Genomic DNA, 14223 nt, shown 5'->3' with positions numbered 1-14223 from the left:
GTTTAAGTATAAGCGTAAAGGAGGTGGTATATTGGCTTAAACCACAGCACGCATAAACCATAAAGTTAATACTAGGATAAGACAATGATACTCAAAATATATTGGTTATATTTACAAACAGCAAATAATGTTTCTATTAAGTAAAACAAATACAATAGTTATATGAAAATAATGAGATTTAAAGTTAATAGGCTGTATTGGCTTAATGTTTCATTTTTTTCAAAGCTATGTCAGAATTGAGTGCAACTTGAATGACACAAAAAACATTTTTTATTGTGTTTATTGACACAAAAAAGTTACATGATTTAATATACATATCATCTATTCGTTTTTTTTTTGTTTATTTCAGTTTATTTCGTTTTGTGTTTGTTTTTTCGCCACCGAATATGTTGTTATCTTTTACTATTAATTAAGTTTAAGAGTTGTATAATAACCGATGATGTCTTGGTCTATTTTTTGATAATCCAAAATTATCCCTGTTTCCACCCACGTTTATTTTCCTGTTTCAATTACAAATCGTGTGTGAGGTAGGTCAGTTTATTCTCTCCCATCCTTAATTAACGTCTTTCAATTTTTTTTTGAAGAGAATTAACGACTTTCTTAAATCAACAAAACTAATCAATTTTTCTGGAACAGAATGATGGTAACAACAGATTGTGAGAAACGGAAAAAACGAAAATCAAGATGGTTGTTGCTTTTTCTTCAGATTTCACAGATTATCACCATAGCCTGTTTTTCCCTCTTCAAACACTGATAAGGAACACCCTCACAACATTATTGATTATCAAAATCTTCGGCTCTTCTGCACGAATCGATTTCTTCAACAAAAACCTCCAATCGATTTCTTCAGTAAATTCCTCTAGTGTTATAGCTTAAACGAACTTAAAAATTTCCCACGGTGAAGATGGGCTTTTGATTTGCCACTTAGAACGCAACTGTTATACATCAGCAGCCATGGAAGCTTTAATAATCGTGAAGGTTTTCCTCGTTTCTTAAACATTCAAGAACTTATTATATTTCTTTATTTTACGGTGTGATGCTTTTTATCATTGTTTTTATGATGATTTGGTGGTGTTCTGTGTTGGAAGGCTACTTCACTGTCTGTGTTCTCTGTTCTTTTTTTGGTTTTATTTAATGTTTATGAGTTGTTACTTCTCTGGTATTGTGAGTTCTTTTGGTAAAATTTGTACCTGGCACTTTTCTGGTTTTATTTTTTTATCGATCTTCATCGCATTTAAGAATTTATAGATTATTTAAATGGATGTTTAGATACCAAATTCTGATTTTCTTTCATAATGTTTGGGTTATCTTTTGTAATGGTGTACGTGTTTCCGTCATCACGCACGTATTCAACTCCATGTACTGTTTTCTGAGTATATGTTTGTTGTTTGATCTCAGGATTTGTGTTGAGTTTCAATTTTCCTTACCTCTTTGCTTTCTGATTTCAGTTGGGTTTGTAAACGTTTTCTGCAAATGAAGCAATTATTTCTTTCGATGAAGAATGCCACCTTCTCGACGAATTGCCAGAGAGAACTTTCATAGAACCGTAGCACATCAAGATCTCTCTATTGCAGAACCCAGTAAAAGTCTCATCTTACCTCCTTCCAATTGCACCATTGTAAGTGATATTTTCACGGTTTAAAACTATATTAATTCACATGCCACTGACTTTAATTTCTTCAAAACTGCATTGAAACACTGGAACATTTGTGTATAAACCGAAAAATTCAGCATATCATATTAATTGCTCTTCTTTTGGTCGTGAAATTATGCCAAACAGTTTTAATTGTCAAATCTGTTTTAAAATAACACAGAAAAAAAACCAAAAATTGGTAGGTAGATAAAAAATCAAAGAGCATATAGTTCGTGACCATATAGGTTTAAGGATGAGCGTAAAGGAGGTGGTATATTGGCTTAAACCACAGCACGCATAAACCATAAAGTTAATACTAGGATAAGACAATGATACTCAAAATATATTGGTTATATTTACAAACAGCAAATAATGTTTCTATTAAGTAAAACAAATACAATAGTTATATGAAAAGAATGAGATTTAAAGTTAATAGGCTGTATTGGCTTAATGTTTCATTTTTTTCAAAGCTATGTCAGAATTGAGTGCAACTTGAATGACACAAAAAACATTTTTTATTGTGTTTATTGACACAAAAAAGTTACATGATTTAATATACATATCATCTATTCGTTTTTTTTTTGTTTATTTCAGTTTATTTCGTTTTGTGTTTGTTTTTTCGCCACCGAATATGTTGTTATCTTTTACTATTAATTAAGTTTAAGAGTTGTATAATAACCGATGGTGTCTTGATCTATTTTTTGATAATCCAAAATTATCCCTGTTTCCACCCACGTTTATTTTCCTGTTTCAATTACAAATCGTGTGTGAGGTAGGTCAGTTTATTCTCTCCCATCCTTAATTAACGTCTTTCAATTTTTTTTTGAAGCGAATTAACGCCTTTCTTAAATCAACAAAACTAATCAATTTTTCTGGAACAGAATGATGGTAACAACAGATTGTGAGAAATGGAAAAAACAAAAATCAAGATGGTTGTTGCTTTTTCTTCGGATTTCACAGATTATCACCCATAGCCTGTTTTTCCCTCTTCAAACACTGATAAGGAACACCCTCACAACATTATTGATTATCAAAATCTTCGGCTCTTCTGCACGAATCGATTTCTTCAGCAAAAACCTCCAATCGATTTCTTCAGTAAATTCCTCTAGTGCTATAGCTTAAACGAACTTAGAAATTTCCCACGGTGAAGATGGGCTTTTGATTTGCCACTTAGAATGCAACTGTTATACATCTGCAGCCATGGAAGCTTTAATAATCGTGAAGGTTTTCCTCGTTTTTTAAACCTTCAAGAACTTATTATATTTCTTTATTTTACGGTGTGATGCTTTTTATCATTGTCTTTATGATGATTTGGTGGTGTTCAGCGTTGGAAGGCTACTTCACTGTCTGTGTTCTCTGTTCCTTTTTGGGTTTTATTTAATGTTTATGAGTTGTTAATTCTCTGGTATTGTGAGTTCTTTTGGTAAAATTTGTACCTGGCACTTTTCTGATTTTATTTTTTTTCGATCTTCATCGCATTTAAGAATTTATAGATTATTTAAATGGATGTTTAGATACCAAATTCTGATTTTCTTTCATAATGTTTGGGTTATCTTTTGTAATGGTGTACGTGTTTCCGATCATCACGCACGTATTCAACTCCATGTACTGTTTTCTGAGTATATGTTTGTTGTTTGATCTCAGGATTTGTGTTGAGTTTCAATTTTCCTTACCTCTTTGCTTTCTGATTTCAGTTGGGTTTGTAAACGTTTTCTGCAAATGAAGCAATTATTTCTTTCGATGAAGAATGCCACCTTCTCGACGAATTGCCAGAGAGAACTTCCATAGAACCGTAGCACATCAAGATCTCTCTATTGCAGAACCCAGTAAAAGTCTCATCTTACCTCCTTCCAATTGCACCATTGTAAGTGATATTTTCACGGTTTAAAACTATATTAATTCACATGCCACTGACTTTAATTTCTTCAAAACTGCATTGAAACACTGGAACATTTGTGTATAAACCGAAAAATTCAGCATATCATATTAATTGCTCTTCTTTTGGTCGTGAAATTATGCCAAACAGTTTTAATTGTCAAATCTGTTTTAAAATAACACAGAAAAAAAACCAGAAATTGGTAGGTAGATAAAAAATCAAAGAGCATATAGTTCGTGACCATATAGGTTTAAGGATGAGCGTAAAGGAGGTGGTATATTGGCTTAAACCACAACACGCATAAACCATAAAGTTAATACTAGGATAAGACAATGATACTCAAAATATATTGGTTATATTTACAAACAGCAAATAATGTTTCTATTAAGTAAAACAAATACAATAGTTATATGAAAAGAATGAGATTTAACGTTAATAGGCTGTATTGGCTTAATGTTTCATTTTTTTCAAAGCTATGTCAGAATTGAGTGCAACTTGAATGACACAAAAAACATTTTTTATTGTGTTTATTGACACAAAAAAGTTACATGATTTAATATACATATCATCTATTCGTTTTTTTTTTGTTTATTTCAGTTTATTTCGTTTTGTGTTTGTTTTTTCGCCACCGAATATGTTGTTATCTTTTACTATTAATTAAGTTTAAGAGTTGTATAATAACCGATGGTGTCTTGGTCTATTTTTTGATAATCCAAAATTATCCCTGTTTCCACCCACGTTTATTTTCCTGTTTCAATTACAAATCGTGTGTGAGGTAGGTCAGTTTATTCTCTCCCATCCTTAATTAACGTCTTTCAATTTCTTTTTGAAGCGAATTAACGCCTTTCTTAAATCAACAAAACTAATCAATTTTTCTGGAACAGAATGATGGTAACAACAGATTGTGAGAAACGGAAAAAACGAAAATCAAGATGGTTGTTGCTTTTTCTTCGGATTTCACAGATTATCACCCATAGCCTGTTTTTCCCTCTTCAAACACTGATAAGGAACACCCTCACAACATTATTGATTATCAAAATCTTCGGCTCTTCTGCACGAATCGATTTCTTCAGCAAAAACCTCCAATCGATTTCTTCAGTAAATTCTTCTAGTGCTATAGCTTAAACGAACTTAGAAATTTCCCACGGTGAAGATGGGCTTTTGATTTGCCACTTAGAACGCAACTGTTATACATCTGCAGCCATGGAAGCTTTAATAATCGTGAAGGTTTTCCTCGTTTTTTAAACCTTCAAGAACTTATTATATTTCTTTATTTTACGGTGTGATGCTTTTTATCATTGTCTTTATGATGATTTGGTGGTGTTCTGCGTTGGAAGGCTACTTCACTGTCTGTGTTCTCTGTTCTTTTTTGGGTTTTATTTAATGTTTATGAGTTGTTAATTCTCTGGTATTGTGAGTTCGTTTGGTAAAATTTGTACCTGGCACTTTTCTGGTTTTATTTTTTTTCGATCTTCATCGCATTTAAGAATTTATAGATTATTTGAATGGATGTTTAGATACCAAATTCTGATTTTCTTTCATAATGTTTGGGTTATCTTTTGTAATGGTGTACGTGTTTCCGATCATCACGCACGTAGTCAACTTCATGTACTGTTTTCTGAGTATATGTTTGTTGTTTGATCTCAGGATTTGTGTTGAGTTTCAATTTTCCTTACCTCTTTGCTTTCTGATTTCAGTTGGGTTTGTAAACGTTTTCTGCAAATGAAGCAATTATTTCTTTCGATGAAGAACGCCACCTTCTCGACGAATTGCCAGAGAGAACTTCCATAGAACCGTAGCACATCAAGATCTCTCTATTGCAGAACCCAGTAAAAGTCTCATCTTACCTCCTTCCAATTGCACCATTGTAAGTGATATTTTCACGGTTTAAAACTATATTAATTCACATGCCACTGACTTTAATTTCTTCAAAACTGCATTGAAACACTGGAACATTTGTGTATAAACCGAAAAAGTCAGCATATCATATTAATTGCTCTTCTTTTGGTCGTGAAATTATGCCAAACAGTTTTAATTGTCAAATCTGTTTTATAATAACACAGAAAAAAAACCAGAAATTGGTAGGTAGATAAAAAATCGAAGAGCATATAGTCCGTGACCATATAGGTTTAAGGATGAGCGTACAGGAGGTGGTATATTGGCTTAAACCACAGCACGCATAAACCATAAAATTAATACTAGGATAAGACAATGATACTCAAAATATATTGGTTATATTTACAAACAGCAAATAATGTTTCTATTAAGTAAAACAAATACAATAGTTATATGAAAGGATGAGATTTAAAGTTAATAGGCTTTATTGGCTTAATGTTTCATTTTTTTCAAAGCTATGTCAGAATTGAGTGCAACTTGAATGACACAAAAAACATTTTTTATTGTGTTTATTGACACAAAAAAGTTACATGATTTAATATACATATCATCTATTCGTTTTTTTTTGTTTATTTCAGTTTATTTCATTTTGTGTTTGTTTTTTTGCCATCGAATATGTTGTTATTATTAATTAATTTTATAAGGGTTATCTTTCTTGGTCAATATGTTTTGTAGGACGGATCTTATATATAGATCACCCGTAAAAAAAATTATTTTGTATGCTAAAAATATAATTTTTTAATAAAAATATGAGCATATTTGATGTGCCTCACAAAAACTCACTCTCAAAGTTGATGGGTCAATGACTAACTTTGATGTCTCTGTGTCGTTTTTTATAACAAAAAATTCTTAATTATCAAATTACAAAAACATTCTATTTTTCATTTAATAAAAAATCGTATAAAACATAATATGTGTCTTAGTCAAAACCATCATCTCCTACATATCGCAATGAAGTTACCATATTTTATTCCTTGATTTTTAAGTTTCTTCAAATTATTTAAGCATATTTTTAATTGTCAATATCGGTTTACCTTTGACCTTATGTTAGCTTTGTTGGGATATTAATATAGTTGTCTTCTAGATGTTTTATTTTTGACAAATGGAGTCCAGTGATTTGAGAGAAAATAGACCTGACAATTATGTCAATAACACATTTTCTGTCCAAAATGACATCACACATCAAGAACAAATGTTACAACAGGTATTTTACTTTTTCTTTTCAACAACTTACAAGTAACCATATCCACTCTATTTTTATTTTCAGATTTATATACTGACAAAGTTTTTATATAAAAAATTCAAAACAAAATAATTTTATACTCTTACTTTTCTTTTAAGTGATTTTAATACTCTTGCTTTTATCTCAATATATTTACAAATTTTTCGTTACCTTTTCTATTTTATTAAACTTGAGCGATTGATAATAACTTTTTTGGTAGGTTGGTATGGTCATCCATTTTTTCCCCTTATTACCCCTTTTCTCGAATTACTTCATGGAGAATGGAGATCCTTCACGTTTGGATAACCACTGAATCACCACGTCAATAAATTTTCAATACGTGCCACTTTCCACTACTTTTGTGCCCATTTCCCTCCTCACAACGGTTCCATACTTTCCTTAAGCACATAAATTTAGTTCGAACTTTCAAATTCAGAAAAAAAAAACTAATAATCGGTATTTCTTCATTTTCTTACTATTTCAAATTCCAAATCATATTATACCAGCACCATTAATGCCTCCCTCTTCGTTATGCTAAGATCCACCCAAGTCGGCTCAAGGTTTCCCTCTTGCGTCACTCATTGTCCCATATTATTTTGTTGGGTATGACTATTATCTGAATTTGTTTTTTATTATTTGCAAACTTGCTCTACTTAATGATCGAGTATTCATTTGATGTGGGTACTTTTAATTTTGGATTTTAAATCTGCACGTCCCAAACTTTAAAAAAAAATTACGATTTCTAATCTAAATCTGATTGTCTCTGGGGTATGGATATTGGATTTTTTTAAGTGCTACTGATTTACTTCGTTGTTGATTGCCTGATTATTGCTGTGATATGTCATAAGAGCATGATTATTATCTGAATTTTTTTTATTGTTGTTGGCCAAATTGTGGGACTGATAGCCTTATTAATTTTGTTATTTCACAGTTTAATTTCTAAAGCAAATTTATCGAATTGGTTAAAAATTGAAGCAAGCTACTAATTGTGCAGGAACAAGAAGTACCTGTAAGCGAGAAGATTTCATTTCGCACGTCTTTGCCATTTTGAAGCTCGATCTCCCATGCGACCAGTACTTTATAGCAAGAAGTGATTTAGAAGGTACACATCTCCTATTTACACATGTTCCGCCTACTATGATTTAAGTTTTCAAGCGCTGCAGTACATAATTTCACACGATGTAGTAACTAACCTACTCGACAGAAAATGCATGATAATTCAAAATTGTATTTTTACAATTTTTAAAACAAAACATTAAAACGTGAAATGGACACTTGCATTTAACTTTAAGAATATACTTTAGTGACTATAATATTACAATACATGACATGATAATGGTGAATGAGTTTTATCTATCTATCTATCTATCTATCTATCTATCATATTAGAGAAAAGAGAAAGACTTTTTCATGTTACTGGCTTCTCAAAAAATGTTTCTTTTTTGTGGTGTTTAAAACCATGTTTACCTCGTTATTTTAAATTTCAACTCAATTGCAGATCCAATACGAGAATAGCCTGCCTTTCATGTGAACTCTTTGGTTCCTGAGTAGATTTTGAAATTCATGCGAGATGATGATAAAGAGTGTTATACAGTTGATACACTTTGGTATTTAACATATTCTCTATTTTATTTTCCATTAAATTATTTATCATATGTAGTATATACATATCTCTCATGGAATTGGTCTATTTAATTTCCAAGAACAATAGATTTTAGTATATTGTAGTTAGGTGTGGCCCAAGACTACCTCAATGATTGTGGCTCTGTGTTCTCTCGAAGGTCATGAAGCTTTAGAAAAAGAATTTGGATATCCAACAAGGTCTTCTGCTAATATTTTATGACAATGCACGTCACTATATCAAAATGATTCATCTTCTGTTTGGTGAAGATAATGCTAATATCCAACGCACAACTTGATGCAATCACGATTTTCATTGATTGTAGTAAGTTCTACAACTCTGAAGTCTGTTGCTCTTTAAATTTTATCCACCTACATAATTATTTTAATTAAATGTATATTAATTATTTATTCAGTATAATTTCATATATCTTATTCTTTAAGAAGTTTAATCTAAGATTTAAAAAAAAAACTTGCTCTATACTTTCCTACTTGAGTCAATGTTATAACTATAGAAATATGCTTGATTTTTTTGGCATGCACAACACTTACTTTTTTTTCCTAGACATGACGTACAAAAATGCTAAAATATGCCATAACTTACTTGATTTTATAAAATTTCATAACAAAATCAAATGCTTTATAGATAAAATTGTCTTACACATATATTCGATATAATATATATGTAATACGTTACACACGCAACGCGTGTGCGTTGTTGCTTGTCTTCATTAATGGGGATGGTTGGGTATGGGTTAGTAGAGGTAAGTAAAATATCGGTTAAATCGATCAAACCATGAAAAATCAAAAATTCTATTTGGCTTATTCGGTTGGTCGGTTTATTTTTTTAAAAAAAATATCGATCAAATCGGTTTAGTCGGTTCGGTTCGGTTCAATTTCGCTTTTTTTGAAAAAATAACGATTTAATCGATTAAACCGATATTTATTTATATATTTAAAAAATGTATTAGGTCCTTAACTCTGATCTCCAAGTTTTTTATTTATGTTGGTCTTTAGACATAATATACCTAATTTGATTATAACTCTAGCCCAACTAGAAAGCAGATCTAGTCATTTCAGTTTTCCACTTTTCCCGATTTGTTGCGCACTAATTCCTAATATCAGAATTCATTCTCATCTTCACTTCACATTGTATGCTGAGCCGAAAAATTTTCATGGAAATTTTTGGCCAAATCTTTGAAGAGTCGAAGAAAAAACAAGTCTGGAAAGACACGCAAGCAACATTGGTAGGTTTTAAACCCTTTACTTTCTTCCCTACGAACCTCTATACCAGTTCCTTGATTTTTTGAAAAGATAGGAAATTGAAGAACGATTGGTCAGTTCGATTTTATAAGTGTTTCTCCATTCTCTTCGATTTTGTGATTTTCGTGTTTATACGTATGTGTGGAGATGGTTTGCTTTAAGGATTCGAGATGATTCTATGACAGGATCTATTGAACTCTATTGGATCCTTGACTGGCCACTAGTCGACTGATCTGCTACTTCGATTATGAGTTCAGTTGTGGTTAGCAACTAGAATCTAGTCTTTATCGTGTGTCGATGTTAATTGAGCAACATATTGATTATGCGCGGAAAGAGGCCAACTAATAAATTGATTATATGCAGAAAGAAGCCAACTAACAGACTGAACAAGTCTCAAATGGCTTGACTGAATATGTGCATGAGTGAGAGTGCTTGACTGATAGTAGAGTGACACAAAGAATTTGTTTCTGGATGTTCGGAGACTAAAACTCCTACATCGCCCCTTCTTCCACCTCGGAAGGATTCACTGTAGAAGACTTTGATTAGTACAATCTCTTTGCAACAACCCAATCTAATACTAGGACTTACACCTAATTTCCTACATTAGAACTCCTAGACATGACACAGAGTCTGTCCTCGACTGAAATCACTTAAAATTGAATGTGTGTGTGTAAAACACTTAACTGATCTTTACATAGAGTATTACAATTCGATAGAATTAGCACAATTGATCATATACTTGATCAAATATATCTTGAGACGTGTGCTTGATCAGTTTTCTTCAACTGTTCTTGAAGCTCTTTGCTTAATTGAGTGAATGTTTTGATAATGCGAGAAGATACAGAGTGTGAGAGTTCCAGACATGTTTTGTTTCTTCAAATGATCTTCATCTGCTATTTATAAATTTGGATTGCAATGGTAACATTTGAATTAAAGCCGTTTAAACACATAACCGTTGCTTTGTATTTTAGCTTCTGACATCCGTACATTGTTTTGTGCATTCTACTCTTCTGCTTTTTTATATGGGAAACCTTATTCAAAGGTTATTGGCTTTGACTAATGGTCTTGGAGAAGTTTATTGACTGAACATACTGCGTGTAGTAACCCGTATCCGGAATTAATGATCAATCGATAATTAATCAAGTGGTCATGTTAGATTAAGTAAAACATGATTAAAAGATTTACAGAAAAGTCCAAGAAGTTCAAAAATGTATTCAGAACACTCGGAAATAGCCGGAAGAATTTCAAGTCTTCGGAAGGATTGGAGGCTCCGAACTTCAAAATCGGATGGTCCGAGGGGATCGAGTTCGGAGGCCTTGAATTAGTTCGGATGGGCAGAGTTCGGACACTCCAAACTAGGATCGGACGGTCTGATCCCCACCGGATAAGATAAGATAAGGAATTATTTGATTGGCTAAATATCAGACTTCGGACGCTCCAAAGTAGACGTTTGGATGGTCCGAACAGTAGCCAAGCCAGGTGTCCGAAGTGGTGACGTCACGGATGATATAATACTCGGGATCGGACGATCCGAAGTGCCTCTTCGGACGGTCCGAAGAGCTGGTCGAGAAACATGTCATGCATGCAAGTATTGGACGATCCAAAGGGGAGTTCGGACGGTCCAAACCCATGCCTATAAAAGGAGCCGAGGTGCCTCATTTCCAAGCGCATCGAATTCTCTCATTCTCCCATATGGCTTTATTTTAGGGCTTGTCGGGTACTCTTATTTTAGAGTTAGAGTAGAAAATATATTTTATTATAGTCAGACAGTGTCTGACATAGTAGCGGAGAAGTTCTCGAAGCTGCGGAGCCGCAACAAGAGTGTGCCCAAGATAGTGGGGTAGTCGCCATCAGCGGGCTGACGACGGATGCATGTATAGATTTGGCTTCCTAAAAATATTAGGAGTATGCAATAGCTTAGTTAAGGCTTTTAAAGCATGTTTAGTGATGCATGGATATTTACATTGTAGAGTGGATGGTAGGCTTGTAACCTAGATGGATGCTTCTAGGACTACCTTAGAAAGGTAAGTAAGTACTGATTGAGATTGCCAGCGGGTATGCATGCTTATATGTTTCATTTTATGTGTCATGATTGCATGTTTATGTTATGCTACATGTGCATACATCTTGATTTAAGCCGGTATTATTGGCTTACCCAGTATAGGGGTTGCTCAGACCCATTGCATGTGTGGATGGATACCATAGTTTTTGGTTTCGGATATGTCCACGGTTATATGGTATGGGAGTCACCTCCTGATGCGACGGCCCAACGTGATACATACCATGGCGCCTAAACTGAGCAGGATTTGATTCCTAGTTTGATACCCAGATATTTGATAAGTGTGTTGTGTATGCATTATTTTGTATCATTTTATATTTATTACACATGCATTTATTTTATTTTCTTGTGTTTTATTAGTTTTTTATTTTATGTGCGTGTATTATACTCTCCTGGTTGAATTTTGTAGGATAATGGAGTTTTTAGAAACCAAATGTGCGGACAAGGCGCACGCGCGCGAGAGCCCTTCTCGCGCATGCACAGTGTTAAGTTCCAGAGATGTCAAAGCAAAGGCGCGCGCGGGCGAGATTACTCTCCGCGCACGCGCAGAAGGAAATTCCAGAGAGCTCAGGGGAAGCCGCGTGCGGGCGAGCTTCAGCATCGCACGCGCGCGAGAGGGTTACGAAGCCACTGCTTAATAGAACTGCGCGCGCGCGAGGTATAGGCCATGCGCGCGCGCGTGTTCGGGAATGTGTGATGTTCGAGAATTTCTAGGTCGAGGAGGATTCTAATTGGCGCGAACATAAAAATATAAGTTTTTTGATCTTTGTAAAGACTTTTGTCTTTTGATTTTTGCACGCGAAGGCTGACGGCGGCTGCTTGAACAATTCTTCGGTTTTTCTACTCTCTTATTTTCTATTTTATGATTTTAGACTTGGTTTGATTAATTATGTTTATTATTGAGTAGTAGTTTTTCTTCGATCAAGGCCACGTGATTGGGCCAGACAATTTATGTAGAAAACTTGATTTGTTTATTTGAGATTTTCAGACTTGATTTGATTTTATTGGTTATCGAATTTATTTTTGTCTTGTGAATTTCCTGACCAGTTATTTGCTTGCATGTTAATTGATTCCAATTCGACAGAGGAGGTTTCGATTTTGATCACTTCGATATTCAACATAGTGTAAAACTGACTAGAAATAGAATTCGGTTTCATTATGCGATTTGGGTGTAAACTGAATTTTCACAGCTATTCATGCATTCAAATTTGATTAGAATTACGAAAGATTAATCCGTCAAAATTTGAATAGGTTTGATTTTTCTAGAAATAGTCATTTGAACAAATTAGGAAAATTCCCGTGAATTAAAATTAAGTCTGATGTATTAGATTGACTGCTTGTTACATGAATTGTCTTGTACCTCCTTTAGTCCTTGATCGAGCTTTTCCCAAATTTGAGTTAAATCCAAATTTTCCTACTGTGTTTTACTTAATTTAATTTTATTTGCAATTTTAATTATTAGTTTAAAATCTGAATCACTTTTATTCATTAGTCTAGAATAAATAGGAATAAATATATTTTGGTATTCATATTTATACAGTCCCTGTGGGTTCGACATCTGGACATTTGTCCACTATATTATAACTTGACCTGGTACGCTTGCCAGTTGATTTTTATCATACCGATTTTAGCGGTCAATATTCATTAGCATGCATCATATTTGTATGTTTACCCGTACTAGTGTAATGAGCTTTAGAGCTCACGTCCAGTGCTATCTGTTTTTTGGACACTGATAAGTGCATTTTGTATGCATTAGATCGTGATATTTTTATGTTTATTTTGTGTGCATTCATATTATTTTGTGTGTTATTTTGTGTTTTATTGCATTTGTGTGAATTTCATTCTCCGGGTTCTATTTGTAGGAAAAATGAAATTTAACAGAGTTTTGAAGAAAAGAGAAAAGAAAAAGAAAAAGAAAAAGAAAAAAAAAGAAGATTGAAGCCCGTTTGCACAACATGTTGTGCAAACGGGAGGGACTTAAGCGCGTTAGCGCTTGCAAACGAAATTGTTTGCACTAGATGTAGTGCAAACAAGGAGGAATGAAGCGCAAACGCGCATGAAGGAGAAGAGATTAGCGTTGGGTGGAAGCGCTATCACGCAAAGAAAGATGGGAACCGCGCAAGTCTGTGTGTGAATTATTTCTTCGGGCAGAAACACGTTCGCTCGAGCGAGAAATACGTGAATTAAAATCCTCGGAACAGAGAGTCTCTCGCTCGAGCGAGAGGTTGTGCTCGCTCGAGCGAGACGTTGGGAATCAGAAAAAAATCAAAATTTCAGAAATTAAAAAGTCTTATTTTACGGGTTATCTTTCATGGGCTTTTTATACGCATATTTAAGGGACTCATTCAGACGTGAGAGAGGGTTCCAGGTTCCAGAGTTGGAGAATTTCAGACGCAAGGCAGCTACAGGCTTGGGAGAAGATTTCTTCTTCTTTTATTTTATTTTATTTTTACTTTTCATGATTAAAGACCTTGTTTGATCATGAATTTATTTATTGAGTAGTTTTCTTTTTCGATCAAGGCCACGTGATTGGGCCAGACAATTTATGTAAAAATTCGTTTATTTATTTGATATTTTTAGACTTGATTTTATTTTATTGATTATCGAATTTATATTTGTCTTGCAAATTTTTTGGCCAGTTATTTGCTTGCATG

General features: G+C 33.5%; 1 long non-coding RNA gene across 1 annotated transcript; it reads left to right on the top strand.

Annotated features, from left to right (window-relative positions):
* The first annotated feature begins 7002 nt into the window (after positions 1-7002).
* LOC140893441 (uncharacterized) lies at positions 7003-12568 on the top strand. Its single transcript, XR_012153144.1, has 4 exons — positions 7003-7230; positions 7622-7729; positions 8126-8234; positions 11979-12568. It is a non-coding gene; the product is annotated as an uncharacterized lncRNA (long non-coding RNA).
* Positions 12569-14223: the final 1655 nt, after the last annotated feature.

Source organism: Henckelia pumila, chromosome 3 (assembly GCF_033568475.1).
Source record: "Henckelia pumila isolate YLH828 chromosome 3, ASM3356847v2, whole genome shotgun sequence".
NCBI classification, from domain to species: Eukaryota; Viridiplantae; Streptophyta; class Magnoliopsida; order Lamiales; family Gesneriaceae; genus Henckelia; species Henckelia pumila.
Note: the sequence above shows the minus strand (reverse complement) of the source record. Positions and strands in the feature narration are given on the sequence as shown.